Source organism: Crocodylus siamensis, chromosome 11 (genome assembly GCF_052110815.1).
Source record: "Crocodylus siamensis isolate JL-2025a chromosome 11, ASM5211081v1, whole genome shotgun sequence".
Taxonomy (NCBI): Eukaryota; Metazoa; Chordata; order Crocodylia; family Crocodylidae; genus Crocodylus; species Crocodylus siamensis.
In genome coordinates this window covers 26,763,982-26,789,277 of record NC_143405.1, presented here as the reverse complement: position 1 = coordinate 26,789,277, position 25,296 = coordinate 26,763,982, and the positions used below count along the sequence as shown (strand labels likewise).

Genomic DNA, 25,296 nt, shown 5'->3' with positions numbered 1-25,296 from the left:
GTACACTGACAAGAATCCAAACAATCTTTGGAGGTACATGCTGTAGGGCACAAGCAGATAAGTATCCATAATCATACCAAGATTTCTCTTAATATTACTGCTCCCAGGTTTCTCTCTCATACTATTTTCTTCCATCTTGTTAACTTGGGCCACCCAACATCAAATTTAATCCTGTTTTGCTTCCTGCTCATATTTCTATCCTCTGGAGCACCGTTCTGCCCTCACACTGGTACACAGTTCATCATTTACAGGGTGGTGCTGCTCTCTCTCCTCCCAGTCATTAACTTTATTAAATGTTACCAGCACCTGCTTGACTTCTCCCCAGTGGCTCATTCTCCTACATTTATATTCCTATTCCAGTTTTTGACCCATATGCCAGTGCTCATAGCTCAAGTAATTTGTATCAGTTTTCTGAAAAGCTTTCAAAGCTATCAAGTTATTTTCAATGGTACAACAGGATGGTAAGTACAAAATGGAAATTCAGAGAATATACTGGCCAGGTATACACACTGACACTCCAGGTGCTCAGGAAACGCCACAGGATGAGTACAGCCACAGAGGATTACAAAGGAGTCCGCTAAACTCCAAAGTCTTGTCTTGTTTTCCTGCTGCGTACACTTGGAAACAACTAAACTTTTTCACCCTAGTTCTTTTCTGTTTTAACAGCGCTAGAAAGTAATTCTTAATCCCTGCGTGGCAACAGCTGTAATTAGGTACCCAATTAAGTGCAACAAGATTTTCTCCATTTATCCTACTTTACAGTGGTTCTGCAATGTATTCAAAGTATGGAGTCATTAAATATTTTGCATGTTCAGACAAGAGTTACAGTATTTCTGACTAGCTCACTCCTGTCCTGCAAGATAACTTACGCACTATTAAAGCACGGAAGATCCAGCCAGGAATGCAAAACTGTAACACCTCTACCCTGTTGAAGGGAGGACCATGGGATACAAGCACAGGGCTCCCAGCTCTGACCACAGGCAAGGTGGGAGGTGCTGGGGTTGGGTCCCCCACCCTACCACATCCGGCTGCGTGCCACCTCCCACCCCCCCAAATGCCAGGGCAGCCTGGCAGCAGGCTGCTGCAGCGGGGGGAGGGGCGTGAACGCAGACAGGGAAGAAAGGCAGGGCACAGTGCCATCTGCTTCCTACCACTGATCCAGGGGCACGTGCCCCCTGGGAAGAGCCCAGCACAGACCCCCCAGCCCACAGCTGTCCCAGGGGGCACGCAGCAACAAGAGCCATGCCCCACCCCAGCCCACACCCACTGACAGCTCCCCCCACTTTGCTCCCTGGTGCAGCCCTGGGAGAGTCTAATGAGCTCTCCCCCAGTCCCAGTCTTACTTTCTCCCTCCCTTACCACCAATTTTTCGCAAACTAAAATGGATTTTTTTTTCTCCTTTTATTCCCCCTTTATCTTGATTTCATCCTGGTTTTTGTTTCAAAGATAAACCCTGAAAAATTCCTGGATTTTTTAAAAAGAAAAAAACTGAGAAAGCGGAGCACTAGGTATAAGACATATAACATCTGTATAATATCAGATGAAGCCTATACAAGGTGCAACACCTGTATTGCTACAGAATCATACAGGTAAGTATTACAAAGCCACTTCAACTTTAAGCCTCCTTCATTCAGGGCCAAAATAGGGCTATATAGCTCACTGGCATCATTTAAGGAGCATGCAGATGTAACAGATCCTAACATCTTGCTAACCACATAGTAGCTCCCCTTTCCCTGAAATGCATTTGTCAGCTCCCTAAGATTGTTTGCCAATGAACTGGGATTGAACTCTTGATTAGGTAAGATGAAGAACTGATTATACAACTTCCTGGATGAGACTCTGACTTCAAATCAGACCTTGTCCCCCACAAACAGGGAAACAACTGGATGTCACTATAACCTTTTCTGAGTTTGTTATTACAACCGATTACAAAGCGAAAAAAAAGGTTGAGTTAGGCACGGACAGGAAATCTTCCCTTTTGCACCAATTTCCACAACTTCCAGTAAAGGGGGACAATTTACAGGAAAAAATGACTTCAGTTTTACTAAAAATTCTGAATATTCAGAACTTGCCTAACTCAATGAAAGAGCACCAGTTGTGGGACAGAACAGTAATCAGTATGTGCTAATGCATCACTCTGTCTGCACAAGACTTAACAATGCTGTTTAAAAACATTAAGATGTGTTTGTTGTCCTGTTCAAAAGCCTTTCCCTTACTTTAGCTAGGCTTGCTGTGCAAAGCTTAAATCCTTGCCTTACCCTCTTTGTTAAGTCTGTACTAAATCATAAACCCCCTTGGCAGGGACCTGTTGCAGACATCTGCAAAGTGCCAGGCATATCCATGGTGCTGCAAAACAACCAACCAAACAAAATTAAAAAATATCTGGCAAAACTAAAAAGAAAGATTGTGTTAAAGGATAAGAATGTTGCATTTTTGAGACTTCTCATATCTAAATTACAAGTTAAAGCAAAGCATTGTCCTCAAAAGCGTGGCAATAATGCAGTAGATCCAAGTATACAGCAAATGATCATAATATATAATCAAAGTACTTTCCCAAAACATACGGGCATAAAATGCTTCTGAAGACAGCAGCCATATTCTCTTGCACTAGGGACAGACATTTAAAAAGCCTAAGCCTGAATTGATTCAATGTTCGCAAGTTAGTCTAACCTGGCTAGCAGGGCCAGCCCACCCTATCCCAAGGAACCTCCAGCCACAGGGGGCCCTACAGCCAAGGGACTCCCTGCCACCATGAACACTCCAAATCAGTGCCACAGCAAGGGTGGGGGGGTTGCCACCACTCCACATTGCCGCCACCTCCAGCTTTACATCCAGCCATTTGCCACACCCTCCTAGCTTCTTCAACCGCTTGCCACCTCCCACCCCCAACGCCACTGGCTTCATGTCAGGGGGCCCCAAAACTCTATCCTGCAGGGGGCCTCAAAAAAGTGTGGGCTGGCCCTGCTGGCTAGGCTAAACCTGTTTGTAACTGCAAAGACATCTCCTCTACTGAAAAAATTCAGGCACATACCTGCAGTGGCTCAAGCTAGAAGCCGGGGGTGCTAGAGCAGCCCTCCCTTCCCTTGCACAGTTCTGTGCCGAGGGTGGGTGTGGCCAGGCCCTGCAAGATGCTCTGATGTCCCTCCTCCCCGCCCTCAGCAGCCCAGCAAGTAAAGTTTATCACCCCTGTTTATCAACCCATTAAGAAAACAAAGCCTCTCCATTAGTTCAAGCTCTTCTTAAACAGCTTTCCCAAGGAAGGACACTACCAGCTACCTGCTGATTAGTTCCAAAAAGCCTGTCTGCCTTTGTTGTCTCCCACTGCAGGGACTGGAGCCAGCATGTGATCTGCTGGCAAATGCTGAGAGGGGTTGGCGGGGGGCGGAAGGGGGTGGGGAAATAATCTCTGCTTAGCAGGGAAAAGCCAAGCAGATGCCTGCAGTCTCTGCTAAGCTCCAGTGAAGGAGCAAATTTCACTTTTAGGTGATTGGCAATTCTATATGCAAGGTGCTGTGCATAATGCAATTAGCTAGCAATGCAAATGGAATCATGATTATCCTTATTTTTTTTAATTGTTGCCTGTGCTCCAGGATCTAGGCTTCCATTTAAAAATAAATAAGAAATAAAATCTCTAAAAACATAAATCACATTTAGCCTATATAGAAACACTTGCCTGAGCAAACAGAGCTATTTTCAGATTTTCTGAAACGTGGAAAGCTGTTTCACCCCATGGACTGAGCCATATTTATATCTAACATATTCAAGTCATCTCTGCCTCTGCAGGACTTGGGGGTGGAGGTAGTGGGGACATGTGAACATTTTTAGTAGCTAAGATTTAGTCATCTTTTGCAGCCCCATTAGACCGAGTCTCTGGACCCACAGGGGTGCACAGACCACAAGTTGAAAACCACTGGCCTACTGCAAAAGACACTAGTTAGTGGCTCTGAATAGAGTCCCATATTTAAGAAAGGGAAAAAGGAGGATCCAGGGAACTACAGACCAGTCAGTCTCACCTCAGTTCTTGGAAAAATCTTTGATCCTCAGGGAATCCATTTCTAAGCACTTGGAGGAGAAAAGGGTGATTAGAAACAGTCAGCATGGTTTCACCAAGGGCAAGTCATGCCTGACCAACCTGATTGTCTTCTGTAACTGGCTCTGTGGATGCAGGGAGGCTGATAGATGTGGTGTACCTTGATTTTAGCAAGGCTTTTGATACAGTCTCCCACAGCATTCTCATACTTAAGCTAAGAAAGTACGGGCTGGATGAATGGACTGTAAAGTGGATAGAAAACTGGCTGAAGCATCGGGCTCAGAGAGTAGCAATCAATGGCTCGATGTCTAGTTGGCAGCTGGTATCAAGTGGAGTCCCCCAGGGGTTGGTCCTGGGGCCAGTTTTGTTCAATATCTTCATCAATGACCTAGACAGTGGCACAGAGTGCACCCTCAGCAAGTTTGCAGATGATATCAAGCTGGGGGTAGTAGATATGCTGGAGGGTAGGGCTAGAATTCAGAGTGACCTAAACAAATTGGAAGATTGGGCCAAAAGGTTCTCATGAAGTTCAACAAGGACAAGTGCAAAGTCCTGCACTTAGGATGGAACAATCCCATGTACCAGTACAGGCTGGGGGCTGACTGGCTGGGCTGCAGCTCTGCAGAAATGAACCTGGGGGGCACAGTGGACAAGAAGCTGAATATGAGTTAGCAGTGTGCCCTTGTTGCCAAGAAGGCTAATGGCATTCTGGGCTGCATTGGTAGGTGTGTTGCCAGTACGTCAAAGGAAGTAATTATTCCCCTCTATTCAGCACTGATGAGGCCGCATCTGGAGTACTGTGTTCCAGTTTTGGGGCCCCCACTACAAAAAGGATATGGGCAAATTGGAGAGAGTCCAGTGGAGGGCAACAAAAATGGTGAGGGGGCTGTGGGACATGACTTATGAGGAAAGACTGGGGAACTGGGCTTATTTAGTGTAGAGAAGAAGAGACTGAGAGGAGATGTAATAGCAATCTCCAACTACCTGAAGCAGGGTTTGAAAGAGGATGGAACTAGGCTATTCTCAGTGGTGGCAGATGACAGAACAAGGAGCAACAGTTTCAAATTGCAGCAAGGGAAGTTTAGGTTAGATATTAGGAAGAATTTTCTCACTAAGGGGGAAGTAAAACACTGGAACAGTTTACCCAGAGGTGGTAGAAGCTCCATCCTTGAAGGTTTTCAAAAGCCAGCTAGATAAACCTCAGACTGGGATAATTTAGTTGGGGCTGGTCCTGCTTGGAGCAGGGGGTTGGACTAGATGACCTCCTGAGGTCCTTTTCAACCCTAACTTTCTATGAGTCCATGGAAAAGTCTACTTGCAGATTCAAGGGTAGCGTTGCATCAAGGTATGTTTAAGAAGTATTTGGCCTGTCCAAAGATTTTTTAAAGAAAGCATGCATGCATATATATATTTAAAATATATAATATATTTTTGTGTGTAGAATACACCCCCTATAAAATCTCTATCGCCTATAAAATCATATTTTTATTTTTTATATATATATATAAAAATATGGTTTTATAGGTGATAGGTATTTTATAGGGGGTATATTCTACACACAAAAATCTCTTATATATTTTACATATATAAAATATTTATAGGGGTTTTTATATATAAAACCCTGGTCATCAAGAGAGTGAGAGCTATAAAACCATACATATATGGGGTTTTATAACACTGCCAGTATGTGCCTGTTCCAGCAAAGCACGCAGGGTAAGGGTTGAAAGCAAAACTTCCTAGTCACTTGTGACTTTACCTTTTTCTCCACTTGCAATGTACACTGCTAATGAATATAGGAAACCTACTCATGGATTGGAAGATAAATAGCTGCTTTCACTGATGCAACCAATGTGATCAGTGTTTCATTTGAATTAAGTTTGTTCTGCTGTTAAAAGACTTTCTAGTGCTTAGAAACCCAGAGTGGCACCAAGAACTCATACTATAGTAGCGGTGGGCAAAATGCGGCCTACAGGCTGGATGCAGTCCACCAAGCCATTTTATCCGGCCTGATTTAGAAAATTAATATTTATCTGCTCCCAACTGCCTATCATGCGGTCCTCGATGGCTTGCCAAAACTCAGTAAGCGGCCCAACGTCTGAAATAATTGCCCTCCCCTGTACTATAGCCATCTACCTTTTAACTGCTCTGGATAAACAGCTCTGGCACCTTCCTGCAGTTGTAGTTTTGCAACCTGCAGCTCCATGGCTTTCCTACTTGCCAACCATAACGTTTTCTTCAAAACATCCTATCATGAAAACACTGTTTTGCTAGCACCTTGCAGGAAAAAAAAGAAATTAACTCAGGATTGCAAACAGCTGTGAAACAGGGTTTTAAACAACAAGGAGACAGCACAGAAAGTTCAGTTCACTGCACTTCAATTTGCTTTGCAGTATAATTCTGTCTCATACACTGTTCCTCTGGAAAGCAAGCCTTTCCCATAACCCACTTACAGTGTTATTTGCCTTCAAGTAAACATGCTGTTAAGACCTGCCAGATGTGCTCCAAGAGGCCCACCTCTATGATCCCCAAGCTTTCTTTCACTTTGCTCCCTTTCACAGGAAAGCCCCGAAACTCTCATCCTCCCCTCTGATAGCAGGCACAACAACAAAATATCCACTGTGTACCAAGCCTTCAATAGGAAATCTGCACTTCTACTTACTCTTGAACCCTGATACATGCTAGAAGGGGGTTGAGAGGCACTGTACAAAACAAGCCTGAGGCAAACAGCAGCTTTTTAAAGAAATTAACTCTGCAAGTCAGTCTGTCTTGACTGATAAGGACATCTTCCAGTCCCCACCTGCTGTCCACATTCCTGGCATTTATTTCTGCAGCACCCACTGACAGAACAGACAGACAGACTGCTTATTAACTGTTGCAGCAGAGATTTAAGGAGAAAAGGACAAGTCTCCACCTTACTCCAATTTAAGCAATTCCAGGCCGCAAGAATACCAAGGAAAATTCATTTCTCTCAGGCTAGAAAAGCTGCTGAACAGTAAATTCCCGAAAAGATGCCCTGTGTGTGAAACTCATGCCCTTGCCAAGAAGTTACACTGGAAATTTAAATGTCCCACCCTTGACCATTCTCTTCCCTAGTTAAAGTTCCTTTCAGACAGGACTGGGAGTGCCAGATAAAGCCTTCTACTCACTGTTGATTTAGAAATTGTATTGAAAGGTTTGCTTCTTGGCAATTGGCTTATAGATATGTATGTATTAGAAGGGTTCAAGATGGGCAGCAGGGGTTAATTGATTTCTAAAAACCTTGGGTCTTGCACACAGTTTCTCACAGCCCTGAAAGCAGACAGGTTGTTTAAACACAACAAGGACACAGTACAGGAACAGAGAAAGTATGTATTATACTGCTCATAACATCAGTAGCACCAGCTAACAAGGCGGAGGGAAGCCAAGTCCCAGTTTTGGGTTCTAAATAACTCCCCCTCCCCACAAACAAGGCCTCTGGGTCCTAAATCCACTCACCAGCCACCACCTGTGTATTCCCTAGTTATTTTCCGCACTGTTCAACCACAACCTAGAACAAAAGGAGATAAGTGTGAAAAAACACTCACCTCCCAAGGAGGATGTGAAAACTTCACTGCTTTCCCAACAGAAAAGGGCCAAGTAGGTCAGACAGATGGGAAAGCAAGGACAGCTGCAGCAGAAACCACATCACACTGCTTCCTGAAAAACATTCACAAGTAGCAGCTAACATTCCTGTGACTGAAAGAACAGAAACTTTTCTAGTTATTCTGTTAGTCAGTACTGAGTATGGCCTACCAGTTTCCCCACTTTTTTTAATTATACAGGTCCTTAACATAGTAATAAAGTCAAGGAAGATTATTTAAAAATAGGAAATTATCAACCTTAAACTGGCAGGGGGAATTCAGAGGGCAGATGCAGAACATGGAATGACTTTAATGTTTTATTTAATGTAAGGACTGCCTGCTAGATTTCCAGATGGTGTCCCTCTAAGGACAACTGCTTCCACTCCCCACAGAATGGGATACTTTTACACTTGCTTTCTTAGAACATGAGGATAGTTATTTTCTTGGACTCAGCCGATGACCAAAATAAATGCCTGTTTCTTCACACCCAGAAAATCAACAAGGCAGAGCATCTACCAGGAGAAAATGCTGCAGTTAAGGCCTATCTGCAAACTCTGATACCAAGCCAGGCAAGAAATGGTCATACAAGTAGGAGAAAAAGAGGGCATAAAGCCCAAATTAGCTTCTGGACTTGGATGTATTTAAATTCTGAAAGAATAAGCTCAACCACAGCAGCAGACTTGGCAAACAGGCTGCTTCTAGCCTCAAGGCATCCACTCATTCACATATGGACCCCAGGGTCAGATACTGGTCTCAATACTAGTGATAAAACTTCTATGTGGAACAGCATTCTAAGTATGTCCTTGAGTATTTCTCATCCATGCAGATATCCAGCCTGCAGCAGGGTCCTCAGCCCTGCTGGGCTCAAGGGCAAAGGGCAGCTTAGGCTGTGGCGTTTGCAGCTGGTCCCACCACCCCCAGACGTGGAGGTGCCACTTCGCATGGAGCACAGCCCACTATCTCTGTGCATGGCTCTTGGGCATGCCAGGAACTTTATTCTGCAGGGCTGGGCAAGGCAGGGGCAGCTGGACTTGGCTTCCTAGCAGCCTCTACACTGGCCGCAGCAGCTTGCTTTCCCCTGTCACTGCCAGCGTCTCCGCCACTGGACCCAGCCCAGGCCCTGCTGTCCAGGCATCTTAGTTAGTCTGTCCATGCTGCACCCACTGCTGGAGGTGCCAGATGGAGTAGGTGGATATGGTCTCCATGGATACCAGTGTGGGTGTCATCCCCCACCCCCCAGGCAGGGTGCACTCAGCTGGGCAGATGGGATGGGAATGTGGGTGGCCAGGGAGTAGTGGCTGGGATCAAAGGATGGCGACAGCATGGGGCAAGGCCACAATCCATTCCCTACATGTTCCTGCAATGGAAGCCCAGCTGGAGGGCCCCGCCCACAGAATTAGTGCCACTGTAGGGATGTGTAGGGAGCAGATCATGGCTCAGCCCTGGGCCCTAGTCCTGCACTGTCACCACTCTGCAATCTGCCCTGGCCCTGTCCTCACCCGTCTGGGTCAGCACCTACCCACCTTGCCCTCAACAGCTCAACAAAACTCCTTAAGTGGCCCTCCAGCACAAATAATTGCCCACCGCTGCACCGGAAGGTCAAGAAAAGCTTGTCTAACCAACATTTCCAGGGCACAAGATACTAACTGCCTCTAGTGTTCTCCATATTTTTGCTTAAGGAGTTAACTTCTCCCTCTAGAACCATGAAACCTTTTAGGATTTATGCTATAGAGTCAAAGGCTGGTGACCAGGAATAATGGTCACAAGCTGGCAGAGGGTAGATTTAGGCTAGATATCAGGAGGTGCTACTTCACTGTTACGGCAGCTAGGATCTGGAACCAACTTCCAAGAGCAGTGGTGCTGGCTCCTATCCTGGGGGTCTTTAAGAGGAGGCTAGATGTACACCTTGCTGGGGTCGTTTGACCCCAGTACTTTTTCCTGCCATGGCAGGGGGTTGGACTAGATGAACTACTCAGGTCCCTTCCGACCCTAGAAACTATGAAACTATAACCGAATCCCTAGGCAATCAAAGCCATTTTCCATTCACAACAAGCTAATTATTTACATTTTTCCTTCAACAGCCCCAATATAACCCAGATGTCTAAATTGCTACAATCCCACAAGGCACAATGCAGATGGCTTCAGGAGGGAGAGCCAGGCATCAGCATGCCAGGGACCCTTGGAAGCCTGTTTATTCTGTGATTACTGCTCAGGCATGTACTATTTTCAGGCTCAACAACTTAGGTGCTCTGTTCCAGGACCCTATATTCTTGGGTCAGTGTCTAACCACATAGTCCCTTGAAGGGCAGATCCCAGTCCATCACTTGTGTTACTGCAGGGGCAGACAATTATTTCAGGCAGAGGGCTGCTTACTGAGTTTTGGCAAGTCATTGAGTGCTGCACGCGTAGCCCCACCCCTCTTGCCCCCTGGTCGCCATTTTGGGACCAGAAGTCCTGCCCCTTAACCCCTCACCTTTGCCACCAGAAATCTCTCCCCTTGCCCCCCCCCAGAATACTCCTTTCAGCAAGGGGGTTTGCCATCTTGGAACCAGAAAAATACCAAATTATATTCTTAAAAAAAAAAAAAAAAAATCAAACGTACTACAACATTCGTTAATTTCATTCCAAAAAATATTTTTGTCCTGATTTACATGCGTTTGTATAGTGCACATAAAGGTGATAATATAATAGCTTAAAATGAAGTCTTACTCTTGTATATTGTGGGAGGGTGTAGGGGACGGCATGCGGGGTTAGGGTAGGCCATATGTGCGGGGAGGGTGGCTGGGGAGGGTTATGACTTGTGTGGAAGGGGAGCGTTTGCCCACTTCCCACAGCCCACAGCCAGGAGAGCCCCTGCCAGCACTCTTGCAAGCCCATGTTCTGCACTCCTGCTGCTCCTGGCCCCGTGTTTCCGCTCGCTGCCACTTCCCCTGTGCTCCTGCCACCCCACTCTAGACCCCGTCAGTGTTGGCCCCGCGCTCCCTCACGCCTGCTCGCTTCCACTCCCACCGCTCCCACTAGTATTTTCCCCACTTTTCTGGTGCTCGCTACCCGCTCTGTACCATGTGGCTCCCAGCTGCATGGCCAGACCACAGGATTCAGCAGGAGCCAGCCTGGCCTCAAGGACTGGGGCAATCGCTCATGGTCCTCCCCTGCCCCCAACCCCTTCTTACCTGAATTTCCTGCTCCTGTGCAGGGAGGCACAAACAGTCCCACAGTCCCAGGCCAGAAGCCCCTGCTAGGCAGGGCGGGCCTGCCTTGTCTTCTCCTGGCTCCTGTCATCTTTGACAAGCAGCCTGGTGCAGATAAATATTAAATTTTCTAATTTTTTTAGGGGCCCTGAGGCCAGGCTGAATCCAGCCCACAGGCCGTATTTTGCCCACCCTTGCGTTACTGTATCTTGGTTCTTTCCAGAAAGGCATTTAGAGAAGGTGGGCACCACAGACAAGCTGGGGACATGAGCAAGGATTCAAGAGAGTACTTCCCTTTTGCTCAACAGGATGAGAACACTGGAAGTAGCAACTGCAAGTGGTCAGGCTTTACAGTGATTAGAGCAGAACAGAAGGCCTTCCGACAAAAGGGACCCAGCAATAGTGTGGGAGAATGAGGCTGAGCCACCTTGAGGAAAGGCTGTAAGAGGCATGCTTAAGAGGCCTGAGAGAAAAATGAAGCCACTATCTGAGGCATAAGGGGGAACCCACTTCAGTTTAAGACCTCAGACCAAGAGCAGGTAGAGCAAAGGAACAGTGGGAGCTCTCTGTAAAAGCCTTGAGGAGTCACCTTCAAGTACTCTGCTTAAATACTTTTACCCAAAGATAATTCCTGGAGGCTGTGGCTCAGTGTGAGGATCTAGAGCCAGAACTGTTTTACTGGAGTGATTTTTTTGTTTTTGAGACATATTTGCCCCAGAAAGGGAGCTGATTTTTTGTTCAGCCTGAAAGCTTAATTTTTCCAATAGCAAAAGGAGACCAACAGCTGGCTCAGACACTGAAACAGTAAGCAAGCTCCTTGCAGCCATTTGCAGCCTAGAAAAAGAGTCTGCATTAGACAATCTGCAGCTGCCTAACTCTAGGGCTGGACAACCCATTCAGGCCCAGAAAATCTGTCATAGCACAAGTCTACAGTGCAAGTACACAGCTGAAGGTGTATTACTTCTGCTGCTCAGGAAGACAAATAAAGCACTGAACCTCACTAGTCTGTCTGTGTTCTAGCCAGTTTGCCTATTCCCCAGGCCCTCTATCGCAATAACTGTGAGGGCTCCTCAATATCCACCCATTAGCAAACACTTGTCTAATTCAAGCATAGTGGATGCACTAACACACGTCCTCCACACCTCACCAGTGGACAAGTGCAACGGGCCTACATTCTGGACTGGATCCCAATCCACCTAAAGATAGACAGTTGTTACATAGGAAATAAGTGACCTTAGCTTGGCTACTTTCTAGCATAAGTTTGTAAATGTGACCTCCAAAGACAGCTGTGCTTGGGGTCAAGATTTCAGCAGCCCTTTGTGGAAAGCTGTCTAGAACTATGTACTGCTTTGATCCAGACATGTTCAGCTCATGTTGATATCCAATTTCCACTACCATATAATGATCCTTGGCTTTTCTTGTAGACAAATAAGTGCTACTTGCTCACTAGGCTGAACAAGGGTATCATACAAGAACCCACTGAGGGCAGCGTGCAGCATCAACAGAATTTGTGCACCAGAACAGGGGTTTTTAACCTTTTTTTAATAGGTGTACCCCTGGCAGCTGGATGTGGGGGTGGGGGTGCAGGGCAGGATGCAAAGCTGGGGGTTGGGTGGCAGTGGCTGCTGCCATATACAAACTCCACCCCTCCCTTGCATCCAGCCGGCATCTGTGTGGCCTGCAGAGGGATGCCACTGCCCTCATCCCCCACCCCTAGCCCTGCTCCTGGGAGGTGGCAGGGTGGTGGGTGGCAGCAGTCCATCCATGCCCAGCTGCACGTACCCCCTACAGCCTTCCCAAGTACCCCTGGGGGCATGCGTAGCAGTGGTTCACAACCCCTGCACTAGAAGATAAAAGGTCTTCTTTTTCTTCTCCCATATTGCAAACTCTGATGGCCAGCAGGGAACACTGACCAACTCCTCCCACTAGGAACACTGATCAGAATCAATTCTGATTTTCAGTGTGCAATGCCACAATAATCTTGCAGATCAGAAATACAATTGTATGCACCTTAACCTTGAAAACGTGGATTTCTAAGAGGTACCTCAAACTATGGAAATAGTAACATTTGCAATTATATCCAGACCTGTGTAGTCCAAAACAGTAGATTCATTTGGAACCAAGCACATGTTTTAAACAGTTAATGGAACAAACATTTGGAATGCAGTTGACATACATTTGTGAAAGCCAGATTTCTGAGTCAACTGCACACAAACTGAAACACTCCCAGCCCTGAAACAGTAACCACAAAAAATTCTTTTCAAACTCTTCACCCATAGCCTATTAAATATAACAAGTGTGGTGGGCCAGTAGGGGGCATTCCCATGCTGAGCCATCTGCCTCACCAGGCCCATCCCAAAAACCAAGCCTCAAGTGCCTCCCTCCCGGATGCCTACGTCTGGCCGACCCCCCCTTCCCAGAGCACATCCACAAGCCTGGGGTACTGCTGCCACCACCTGGACTCAGGTATTTGTTTGGGCCCTGTGCCACCTGGAATACACAGACCCTATAGACCTAGGGGCTGCTTAACCCCAGCAGGATATATCTGGGTGCTTCTTATAGCCTGAAGCATAGAAAGTAGCCTCCCTTAGTCAGCCAAGTAAAGGGAGCAAGAAGGCCTGCCCAGTCCCTCTCAAGCATGTACAATAAGGCTGGCTATAACAGATAATTTTATTTGGTAGAGAATATAGGCATGGGGAGGGGTAAAAGTCAGAGAAGTAGCAAAAAAATAACCCTGAGCAAACAGAAGCAGCTTGGTAGCCTTTTGATACATGACTAGAGTACATCAAACTAAGTTCCTCGTTAAGTTTCTGGTAAGTTGTTCACTTCCGCATCCAGCAAATGAGAGAGAGCTGTGGAGGTCCATGCTTCTATGTGTTTTAAGATGTCTGCCTGTCTTCTTCCTGGAGGGACCCTTTTAAATAGCCCTCCTAACCTCACCACCTGGACCCAATCAGGGACAGGTGTTATTTGATGCTGACCAATCCACTTGAAAAACATAAGCATTACAATGAGGGACATTGATTTAAGCCTAGCCCCATGTCATAAGGTCAGAACTCAGATTAGAGGGCCCCAGGTACTAACTATGAAACTCAGAACAGTGGAAAGGTTAGATCTACCCCCTCTTACCTGAGCTAGGCCATATATGCAGTAACCTGGGGCAACCAGGTTGACAGACATGTGAGAGGACAAAGAAAAAGGAAAGGGGGGAAAAAAAACCTGAGAGGAGGGTGGGATAGAGTTCTTTCACACCAAGAACAAAAATCTAGGTGCACAAGTCAGTTTTGTGAGATTTCCAGGAAAATAGGGGTGATGCAGTTTGGTTGTGTCACACATATCAGGATGGGTGCGCTGCCAGTCATCCTGCAGCAGGCACACTTACATTGGTTATCAATCAGCTGAGATTAGAGGGCCCCAGATACTAAATTGCTCATACCTAAATTATGTATAGACATTCAGTTTCTACCAAGAGAGTTGCCACTCTCTCAGTAGAAAACAAAAGTGGGCAGATGTTCAAGCTTTTTCTCCCAGAACAAAAATAGGTCACAGGTTAAATTGCTCCTGGGCAAATTTCTCATGGAAGACTGAACATCTGAATACTTTCCCCCAACTTAACTCCTCCTGGAGACTAGGAAGAGTGAAGCTGGGGGAAAGGCTCCCATGCCTTCCCAAGCACAGGGTCATGAGCAGGGATCGTGATTCTCCCTAATAAAAAAAATAAAAAAATTTGTGAACTCTCTGATAAAACCCCCAAAATCCGCGATTAAAGGCCCCTCACTCTTCCCCTGCCCCACTCTCCTCCCAGCCCTGTTGGTGCTCCTTATTCCTTTCCCCCAGCAATTCCCCCCCCCGGCAGTGCCCCTCGCTTCCCCACCCCCACAGCCCCCCGGCTCTGCTGGTGCCCCTCATTCCCCGCCCCACAGCCCCCACAACCCTGCTCGTGCCCCTCACACCCCACCCCTAGCCCCCTGCCCGCCACAACCCTGCCAGAGCTATGGAGCCAGCCAGGGACCCAGGTCCACAGCCCCTGCCCAGCTGGAGGTGATGGCTGCAGCAGCAGAGCACAGCCCAGCTCTGCCCTGCCCTGCCCTGCCCCCCTCCCCCCCCCCCCCCGCTGCGGGCTCAGGTGGGAGGTTTGGGGCTGTGCACACTTCTGGGGGTGATGGGGGGACCCATGCCCCCAGATCTGTGCACAGGGTGGGTGCATGCTGCCTACTGCAGGCTCAGGCTCCCACTCTGATGCCCTCCCCCAGGGCCTCCACAGCCCAGCAGGTGTGACCCAGCACTCTAGGCCACAGAGGAAGCTGCTTGCCCCTGCAAGCCCCATGCTGCCCTGGTGACGTGTTCCCTGCATGCGTGGCAGCAGTGAGGGGCTGCTCACACACTCCTGGGCAGAAACTGCTGCTCAGCACAGAGGAAAGCGGCCCTCCGTCTCGCCGCTGCCAAGCAGTTTTGGCTGTGTCTGCCCAGAGCCTGCGCCATGCTAGGCTTCACTGTGGCTCCTTCACTGGCGTCTCTGTGCTGCCCAGTGTGGAAGCAGTGTGTGAAGCAGCTATGTGGCGGCTCACAAGCAGCGGTAAAGAAGCTGCACCACAGCCTGGTGTGGTGTGGGCTCCCGGCAGCCACAACAAAAACTGCCCAACGAAGATGAGGGGGAAGGTCACTTCCCCCTCATACCAAGCAGCAGTTTCTGCCCAGCAGCTGCTGCCGCTGAGCCCCGACGGCGACCCCAGAGCCAGTGCAGTGCTCAAGCAGAGCAACAGTAGTGCAGGAGAAAAGCAGCCCCTCCCCCTCCTGGTGCTCTGTGCTGCAGCTGCTTGGAGCCCACACAAGGCTGCCTATGCCTGCTGTGCTGCCATCAGCCATCAGGAAGCACTGGGCGGGGCGGGGCGAAGAAGGGGCAGTGGTTTTATCCTGCGCTGAGCAAGTTTGTTCTGCGCCACTGCTGCTCAGCCCAAACAGGCGAGCGCAGGGTCGTGGCTGCATGCGCTTGTCCATGCCTATACCACGGGGCTGGGGCGGGGGACTGGGGATGAGTAGGTGCACAGGAGCCAGCGACAGCCGGATGCAAGTACAGGGTCCGCACCGTGTCCCACAGCAAGCACCAGTGGGGCCCACACCGGGGCAGCAGGAGCTCAGGGTTCTGGTCAGCAGGGGCTCAACGGAGCTGAGCCAGCTCCCCTCTCTTCCTGCTAGTGCAGCCTAGCCCAGCTTCATAGACCTCGGTCAGCCCACACCCCTGCCACCCCACTCTGGACCCCACCAGTGCTGGCTCTGGGACACCAGTGCAAGTCCCAGGCTCCCACACACCCACACACTTCCACTCCCCACGCCGCCACCACCACTTTTTCCCCACTTTCCTGCCCATTCACCAGGCACTCTGCACAACATACCGTATTTTTCGGACCATAAGATGCACCTGACCATAAGACGCACCCAGTTTTTAGAGCAGGAAAACAAGAAAAAAAATATTCTGAACCAAATAGTACCGGTATACTAAAATAAAATAAAATAGTACCGTACCTAGCTGCCTCCTGTCTCAACGTTCTAATCCTGTCAGTCTGTCAGTGTCACACACACACACGCAGGGGAGGCGTGCGCTGTGCCGATCATGTGACCTGACTGACTGACTGACATTGAGACTCCAGGAGGCGGGACTTCCCCCACACACACAGCAATCCACAGCATGGGAATGGCAGCGGACAGCGGACAGTAAGCGGGCGCATGGGACCGCAAACAAATGTTCTGGGGTACCACACCTTCGGACCATAAGACGCACCCTCGTTTCCCCCCCACTTTTGGGGGGAAAAAAGTGCGTCTTATGGTCCGAAAAATACGGTAGCTCCCAGCCACATGGCTGGATTGCGGGACTCAGCAGGAGCCGACCTGGCCCTGAGGACTGGGGCAATTGTACACGGTCCTTCCCTGCCTCCCTGCCCCCCCAACTCCTCACCTGAATGTTCTGCTCCTACGCAAGGAGGCATGAACAGCCCCACAGTCCCAGGCCAGAAGCCTCTGCTAGGCAGGGGCTTCTGGCTGGGGGGCCAGGGCCAGGTGGGCCTTGCTGTTCAGGGTCCTGCCATGGCTTCCCTTGCCTCCTACTGCACCTGGCTTATCATTCTTTGACAGGCAGCCTGGGGTAGATAAATATTCATTTTCTAAATTTTTAGGGGTCCCATGGGCCAGACAGAATGGCCTGGCAGGCCAGATACGGCCCATTGGCCATATTTTGCCCACCCCGATGCTAGAGCAGTTTAGAAGATGGAAAACCCCAGCCAGCTGGTCCTAGAACAGTGCTTATGAGGTCAAATTTTGGGTCTACCCAAATTAACTAGGCAGTAGGATGAAAGTAGCTTAATTCCCATGCATTTTATACAGTCCACAGGGCTCAAGATCAGCTGTATGATGAACTAGTCTCACAAAGCTTTGAGCAGAAGAGACACTGAGATATGTAGAGACTTAGAGAACATGAATCAAGTCATCTTTTAAAACATTTCTTTCCAATAAGAGCTAGGAACTTTAAGTGAAACAGTACAGTATAGAATTGATGGCTAAGGTCCTCCTCTCTCCACACACTCTGCTAGGGTATCTTGCTTGTCACTAGTAAGTAGTTTTAAATTCTACTATAGTGTCCATTGCTGCAGTCCTCCCTCTGCCTGGAGAAAACTATAATGGAGATGTGCCTATTTAATGAATAACTAGCACTGATGACAGATGTCTTAATAGGCAGGAGCCACCAACATTGAAATGATACACACAACACATAATTAATGTTAAAGTACTGTCTAGCCAGAGACGCATCATCCCTGTAGGCTCCACTCAGGGAGTGAATCCTAACAGAAGAGCAAAGTACATCTGTTTCACAGAGCAAATCTTTTTCCTGAGATTTTTAATGTTAAATTTATTTATGTATTTATAAATCTTACTAGAACAGTAGGAAAATATAAAAACCACATAGTGGCCTTAGTGACTCCAGGGCCTAAAATAAACATGCCAAGCCATATTTGCAATGGTGTAAAAATAGTTTGTTTTTCCTCCCTTCCCAGGACCTCTGCCTTGCAGACAAAAACTTCACAGGTTAACTATAAAAAAACCTTAAACTCAATACCACAGGAGAAACAGAAGGCATGCTCATGTCTTTCTGTTTTTTGTTTTTTAAAGGAATTCCCAACCCTGCCTCAACCAAAGCAACAAATCAGCACACTGTGCTTTTAGACTCATCTTTACTCGCTCTGGGCAGAAGGCCAACGAGTATAACTTCTCCTTTAAAAGAAACTTCTCATTTAAGATAAACCAAATCTGAATTAATTCCGATGGTTTTAATTACCTGGGTAATTTTAGGAGACTTGTATTCCAAAGGCAGACAAGGTACTTTGGGCGCATCTGATATCTTTTATCCAATAAAATATATCAGATTCACCCAAAGAACCTTGTCTGCCTATGTCCTTAGATCAACACGGACAGCTACAACCTACACACCTGCTTTATTCCAAAGAGCATTTTAATGATAAACCTAGTGATAAACAGTGTTTCCCTCAGAACAAGCACATGCTTGCTTTGCTTTCCCATGACAAATCTCACTATACCAAAAGGGTATAGTGACCTTTTTTAAACTATAATGACCTTTTTTAAATTTAGTCCCAAACAAGTATCACTTCCTATGAAGTTCTGTTAATACTGAACTTTGAGGCTCAAAATATAGCATCTGGCATTTTTAATATGTAAAGCAGGCCTTTGCAGCCAAGAAACTAAGATATTATACAATAAAACTTACTTTACAAGAAGCCGCATCACAACATATCTTTAAAGATGCATCAACCAGACACATAAGCAAATATTAACCTATTTAAGTACAGATCTAAGAAAGGACCACAGAAGATTCTACAATAAGCCTGGCTATTGCTGACATTCATTAAGTGCACTAAAAAGGTATCTGAGCTAAAAATGCAACCAAACATATTCATCCTGCAGTCCAAAGTCTGAGTGACCCAACAGGTCCCAGAGTTTTGCTGCTCAGCCCACACACAAAAGGCAGCATATGTCAAGAGTCAACTATTCTAGTAAGGGTTCTTACACAGTATGTTCTCACCCTAATAAACTTCTGTGACACATGAAACAATCCATCTCATGTAACAGTCTCTTAAGCTATTCTAGCATCATAGGTCAGATATCAGAAATGAAATTTTAAAAATATTTTAAATACCCCTGCAGACTCTTTCCCAGGGTTTGCTCTCTCATGGAGTTAGTGATTTTATATGGTGGTCCAAGCAGCATTCCTGCTAATGTCAAGCTACAAACATCCCACTTTTGTCTGCTTGCCACATTCCAACTTCAAGGTACAGCTTCAGAAATTTGGGTTCAATTTAAGGCAACATAAAATAAGCAGAAACTTTGGGGAATTCTAATTTAGGCAGCAGCATTTTAATTTTGGCAGGAGATGAAGGAAGAGAAAGTGGGAGGCTGTATTTATGCTGCTATGTGCAGCTGCTAGCTCAGGTTGAACCTTCCCCAAGCACATTCAGCTACTGTATTTATTCAAATCTAAGTTAACCCTGACTTTAAGAAAAACCCCCAATAACTAGATTCTATAAATGGAAAAATTGTAAAATTAGTTATAATTTTCCAAGTGTAAAATATAATTGTTAGAAGGTTGTCTTAAAAGTTGTCCACCTCTTCTCCCCCACCAGCACTGCTGTAGCAGGTAAAACCCAAGCTCTGGGAAGAAGGGGGGTATGAGAAAAAGAAGAGCATCAGGTAGCCCCCTTGCCCTCCCCACTTCTCCCCTCTGCAGCCTTCTCGCCCTCCTCCCCCACCTGCACCTTCCCACCCCCAGCTCCCCACAGCCTCGGCTCTCCCCGGCTCCTTACCACAAGATGCTGCTCAAGTTGTGTTTCAGTTTCATAGTCGGTAGGGTCGGAAGGGACCTGAGCAGATCACCTAGTCTGACCCCCTGCCATGGGCAGGAAAGAATGCTGGGGTCAAATGACCCCAGCTAGGTGATTATCCAGCCTCCTTTTGAAGACCTCCAGGGTAGGAACAAGCACCACTTCCCTTGGGAAGTGTTCCCTCAGGAAGTGTTCCCTCCTAGAAATAAAAGGAAGTGCAACTCCTGCTGGTTATGCAGCAGTGTTGACACTGCTGATTAGCCAGGCAGTCGAGATAGTTTCCATGTGCTCCATGCCCAGGAGGGAATTCAGCCTGAGCTGGAGCTGAGCTGCACCTGATAGTACAGTGGGGGGAAAGCACAGGAGAGGGGGCAGCAGAAGCTGCAAAGGGCATGCAGAAAACAGGGTGTAGGGTATAGGAGGCTGCTGTGGGTCTGACTCTGGCCCCAACCTGGGTTCAAGGCCACAGTCAGACATGAGCAGGTGCCTCCCCCGCCCCCCCCCCCATTTCCATTCTGTATACAAATATATGATGAGGGGTCCCCCCCACCATGCTGTTCAGGGGGGCAAAAACTGCTGTCTCCAATTCAAGTAAATACAGTAATTTGTATTCTGGAAAATGAAATATTTTATTGTCTTTAAATTTAACATCAGATTTAAAAAAAATTCTAGCACTAAGCTTTCAAGATCGCTTGTCTTTACAGTTATTTGCCAGCTCACTTCGTGGGGTGTTTCCTGGCTCTGGGACACCACTGGTAAACTGTCTCAGAGTTGGGGATACCAGGCTTCCCAGGCCACAGCGGGCGACTTGGTCCATGGATCTTAGGGCTTCTGAACCCTGCCTGCCTCTTGCTCCAATGGATCAGACCAGGGAAATCCCACAGAACTATGGGGCAGTAATAATCTGGGTCACCCAGCCATTTTGGTATTTCCTCCATAAACAGTGCACAGTGATGAGCAGGTGACCCTGTGCAACACACCTGGGGACCACTGAGCAGACCACCCCATACTGGCTGACCCTTAAGAGTAACACAAAGGATCATCTGCATTAATACCCTACTGTACCAATTATAGGTCAGCCCCACATAAATGGACTAGGATTTTAGTGGTTCTTTCGGGGGGGGGGGGGAGGTAAATGTATAATCTGTACCTGTTCCAATTTTCAATATTTTTTAAGATGCTGATACCAAATTTGTATTCAGTATTCCAGTATAGCTTCTACACGTCCTTTCTGAATTGTGGAGCCCAGAATTGGATGCAGTACTCCAGCTGCGGCCTCATGAAGGCTGAGTACAGCAGGAGGATGACATCCTGTGTCTTGTTCAAGATGCATCGGTAAATGCAAGCCAGAGGTTTTTTTTGCTTCGCCAGCTGCGGTATCGTACTGGTGGCTCATATTCATCTTGTGATCAATCATGACGCCCAAGTCTCTTTCAGTCATGGTGCTAGCAAGTGTAGCATTGCTGGGACTATAAGTGTGATGTGGGTTTCTCCCCACCAAATGCCCAAGGTGGAGCACCTTGCATTTCTCTGTACTGAATGCCATCAGGTTTTCATCCGCCCATCTTGCAACTTAGCCAATCTGCTTCTGACCCCAGTGTCCAGATCATTTACAAAGACATTACAGAGTACAGGTCCAAGAATGGAGTGGCTGGTAGAGTCTGTTGGGGGGGGGGGGAAGTGAGGGATGAAAGGAAGGGGGGTGCAGATCGAGGCCCCAGTGAGGGGGGCAGTGGGGCTGGTGCATGGGATAGAGCCATGAGCTGCCTGTCCTAGGGGGCACGGGGAGGGGAGCAGCTCCTGCTATTGTGTGCACCCCCAGGGGAGGCTTGGGGGGCATGTGCCCCCCAGTTCAGTACATGGCATGAGGACAGGCTGCTGCTGCAGGCTGGGGCCACGGGTGATGCTGGCCTCTTCCTGGCAGGGGGTGCGCTTGGGGCAGGCAGCAGAGGTGCTGGGAGGGAAGGTTTGGAGGGGACTATGGCAAATTCTGGGGTGGCTTTAGCCCCCTTGTAGCCCCCCTCCCAGCACTGCTGCCTGGCCTTGCGCATAGCCCAAGCCCAACCCCCACTGGGAAGAGTCCGGCACTTCTCCCAGCCCACAGTGGGCAGCCTGCCCTTGCCCCACACATGGATTCAGGGGGCACCCCCCCATGCCTCCCCCAAGGGTGTGCACAAAGGAAGCAATCCCTATTGCACCCCCCCAGACGAGCTGCTTATGGCTCCGTCCTGTGTCCCACCCTGGCTAGGCAGCGCCTGTCCTAGCCCCACTCCCTCCCTCACAGTGTGGGCCTTGACCTGCCCCCACCCAAAACCCCTTTCCTCTCTCCACCCCTTTCCCCCACAGACTTACCAGCTAGACACTGCTCTCCAAGCTGCTGGGCTGCATTCCTGGCTGTGTGTATGCTGTAGCTGCACACATGCACACAACGTTATGTGCAATATTATCGACCACATCAGCCAAAAAAACCAAAAACAAATGCTAATTATGTGAAATTTTACTTTTAAATCGGTGCCAATAGCTTATGAACCAATGTACTGGAGCGCCTCTGATAATATGTCCATGAAAGTCCCAGCACATTTCTGGGAATTTAAAATTTCTCTTCTGAAACGTGTAAGGTATAAACTTGAAAGCTGTATGTTGGCTGTTTCAGATCATATTGTATAAAGTCTTTCAGAACCTCCAGCAAGTGCCAGAGAGCGAGCGCCAGAGCCAGAGAAGCTTCAGTTAAATTTTCAAGGAAGGAATGAAGCTTAAGCAAAAGAACACACTAAATACCTCTGCCCCGTCCCACTGACTATATATATATCAACTGCAGCTTGCCTTGTGTGCACTCATGATTTTTTTTTTTAAAATGTCTAGTTATTTTACACACCTACTTTTCCTAGAGCAGACATGATGCTGAGGAAGTCCTCTGTATACCTCTCCATTCAACACTTCATTTATCTGTATTCAGAAGGGCATACCTACAAGATTGATCAGACTCAAATATTTAGTTTAACCCATACTTCTTGTCCTGACCTGGAGACAACAGGTTATCTGTCTACCTACTAAACAAGAAGCCTTTTTTTGCTGGAATGCATGAGGTAAGACTTTAAACAAATAAGGTCAGGAATTTAGCCCAAACGTCTCCAAGTTATTTAAACTTTTGTCTCTATAGTAAGTGCTCGAGTGTTAAATCCTTCCTATCAGCAAAACATAATAGGGTATGTTTGAGGCCCCAAACATGAGGGCATGTATACACACGGGTGCCTTGCTGCCACTCTCGTGGGCAGAAGGGCTGGGCAAGGCACAATTTGTTGGTGGGCGCCGCGGGCTGGATGAAAGTGCTTGGTGGGCCGCAGCCAGCCCACGGGCTATATTTTGCCTGCCCCTAAACAATTAATTGTTTAACCAATAAGTTATCTTACGGATTATCCTTTAGCTCAGGGTGGACAGTTTGGCAGGGATGGGGGGGAGGAGGGAGGGGGAACAGGAAGCCACCCGGTGCTCCAGCAAGAATCAGGAGGCAGAAGCACAAGCAGGAGGGAGGGAGGAGAGATGGAGGGGCAAAGGGGACCAGTACCCATAGCCTAAGAGGAAAACAGCCAACTGATTCCTATATTAAGCAATTAGCTGTTTGTTCACAGGTGCTCCCTCCCTCACCTGGGCTGTGTTGTCTGGCTGGACTTACCCCCTCCCCTCAATCAAAGCGCTCTGGGAGGTGCTGTGTTTCTGGTTAGTTATTTAACCTATATAATTAAAAGAGAATAAAGGAGTGTTTTTTAAACTACATTTACATCCTTAGGTAGACCCTTCATTGCTTTGTAGAATGTGCCACCACTAGGAAAGCCCCAGCAGCTAAGAATTAAACTGAAAAAGGAATAAGGAAACTAAACTGGTCCCAAAACTCAAAGCTTTTGGTTCAGCCTGAAGGACAAAGTTCTGATTTACTCACCAACTACTCATACAGTTGGCTGAGACAACTGCTAAAGATTAAGGTGGTCCCTTTGTTTCCATCCAAAGAATGAGAACAGACAAAGGGCAGGGAGGCTATATGGAAGTCTTTTCTTTGCTTTCCATCCATTCTGAATACCAGGCAGTTAAATATCTAAAATCACTACAACTTTCCCAAACTGATAATTGTTGTAGCGGTCTCCAAAAAGTTACATGACTTAGCAACTCAGGGCTGGTGGCCCATACTATAAATGCTTAATCTCAGTCAGAATTCTTGATTAGAGACAAGGAGAGATATCCTCATTAGCAGGGATTCTGGTTTTCTCCATTTAAAAACAATTAATTCTGTCATAAAAGCCCAAATATTCTGATTTAAAAGCCCAAAATTCATGTTTTTCAATAAATTCAAAGTGCTTATATATTTTGGCATTTGATTTAGGTTATTTTATCACAGAAAAATCAGAGCTCCCCCTTCCCCCTTTGCTCACCAGGACACAGGTCCAGCTGCAGCTGCAGCTGCCACCCTGTAGTGCTTTGTGGTGCTGAGCAGCCCTGATATGCCGGTGCCCCGCCCCTGCCGGTGGCCCTCACTCCCAACCCACAGCCCCCCAGCCCTGCCAGTGCCCCTCTCCTGACCCATAGCCCTGCTGGAGGAGGCTCCCAGTTGCCAGGACTACAGGATCTGTAGTCCAGGGCCTGCAGCTCTCTGCCCACCCCAGCAGCACCAGAGTGCTGGCTGCCACACATGCAGCCAGAGTAGAGCACAGTCTGGCCCACCTCTCTACCCCCTGGAGGCAGCAGGACCAGAGCCGAGTGGAGTGGAGTGGAACAACCTGTGGGGGGCAGGGGAGGATACGGACTGCCTGTTGCAGGGCCCTGCTGGCTGCCCACAAGGCATCTGCAGCATATTGGGCAAGACCACATGCAAGGCCAGAGAGGCTCAGTGCTGCTGCTGCCACACCAGGGACCCTCACACCAACCACACCACCATGGCAAGGTGACCCCTACCCACCTGGCAGCAGTGGGGGGCACAACTCCACACTGCTGGTGGGTCCCACTGCTGCCAGGTGGGCAGGGGGTACCTCACCATGGTGGTGTGGTTGGTGGGGGGGTCCCTGGTGTAGCAGTACTGAGCCTCTCTGGCCTCCTGTGCTGGGTCCCGCCTGTTGGCCACTGGAGGGAGGGGATCAGGGCAGGGAGCCCTGAGTCTGCGGCGGGCAGCCTGCATCCATCTTCCCCAACCCCATGCAAAAATCTGGCGGGCATGTGCCACCCAATGGTCCCTCCCTGGGAGTGCATGTAGCAGCAGAGAGCTAGCCCCCCACTGCCCCCTGGATGAGCTGCCCATGGTTCCCTTGCACTTCCCCAACTAGGCCCATGGCTGCATATTCCCACCCCTAGCCCTCAGGCCCCATTTCCCTCCTCAGTTGGGCAATGCCCCAGCCCCCAACCCTACCCCACTCCCCCACTTTGCTATGTGGGCCTCAATATGCCCTCCCCTGCTCCTCTCATAAACTTACCTGCAGGCAACTGGGGGAACTGCTCTCCACTGCTGCCTGGCTGTACTGCTGGCCATGTGCATCGCGCTCCCCCCAAGTAGAACTCTGCCAGCCTGCAAGGGGAAACCCGTTTCCTGCATTTTTCTCCTTTAAAGG

At 48.1% G+C, this 25,296-nt stretch overlaps 1 protein-coding gene across 4 annotated transcripts in view; it reads right to left on the bottom strand.

Annotated features, from left to right (window-relative positions):
• DAG1 (dystroglycan 1) overlaps positions 1 to 25,296 on the bottom strand; it is a 111,086-nt gene that overhangs the window by 56,326 nt on the left and 29,464 nt on the right. For 2 of the 4 annotated variants that reach the window (XM_090021860.1, XM_090021861.1), the window contains exon 2: positions 7,594 to 7,705. The exons of the other annotated variants lie outside the window; for them this stretch is intronic. The gene's annotated coding sequence lies outside the window, so the exon portion shown is untranslated. The remainder of the gene's footprint in view (positions 1 to 7,593; positions 7,706 to 25,296) is intronic. 4 annotated transcript variants of the gene reach the window in all.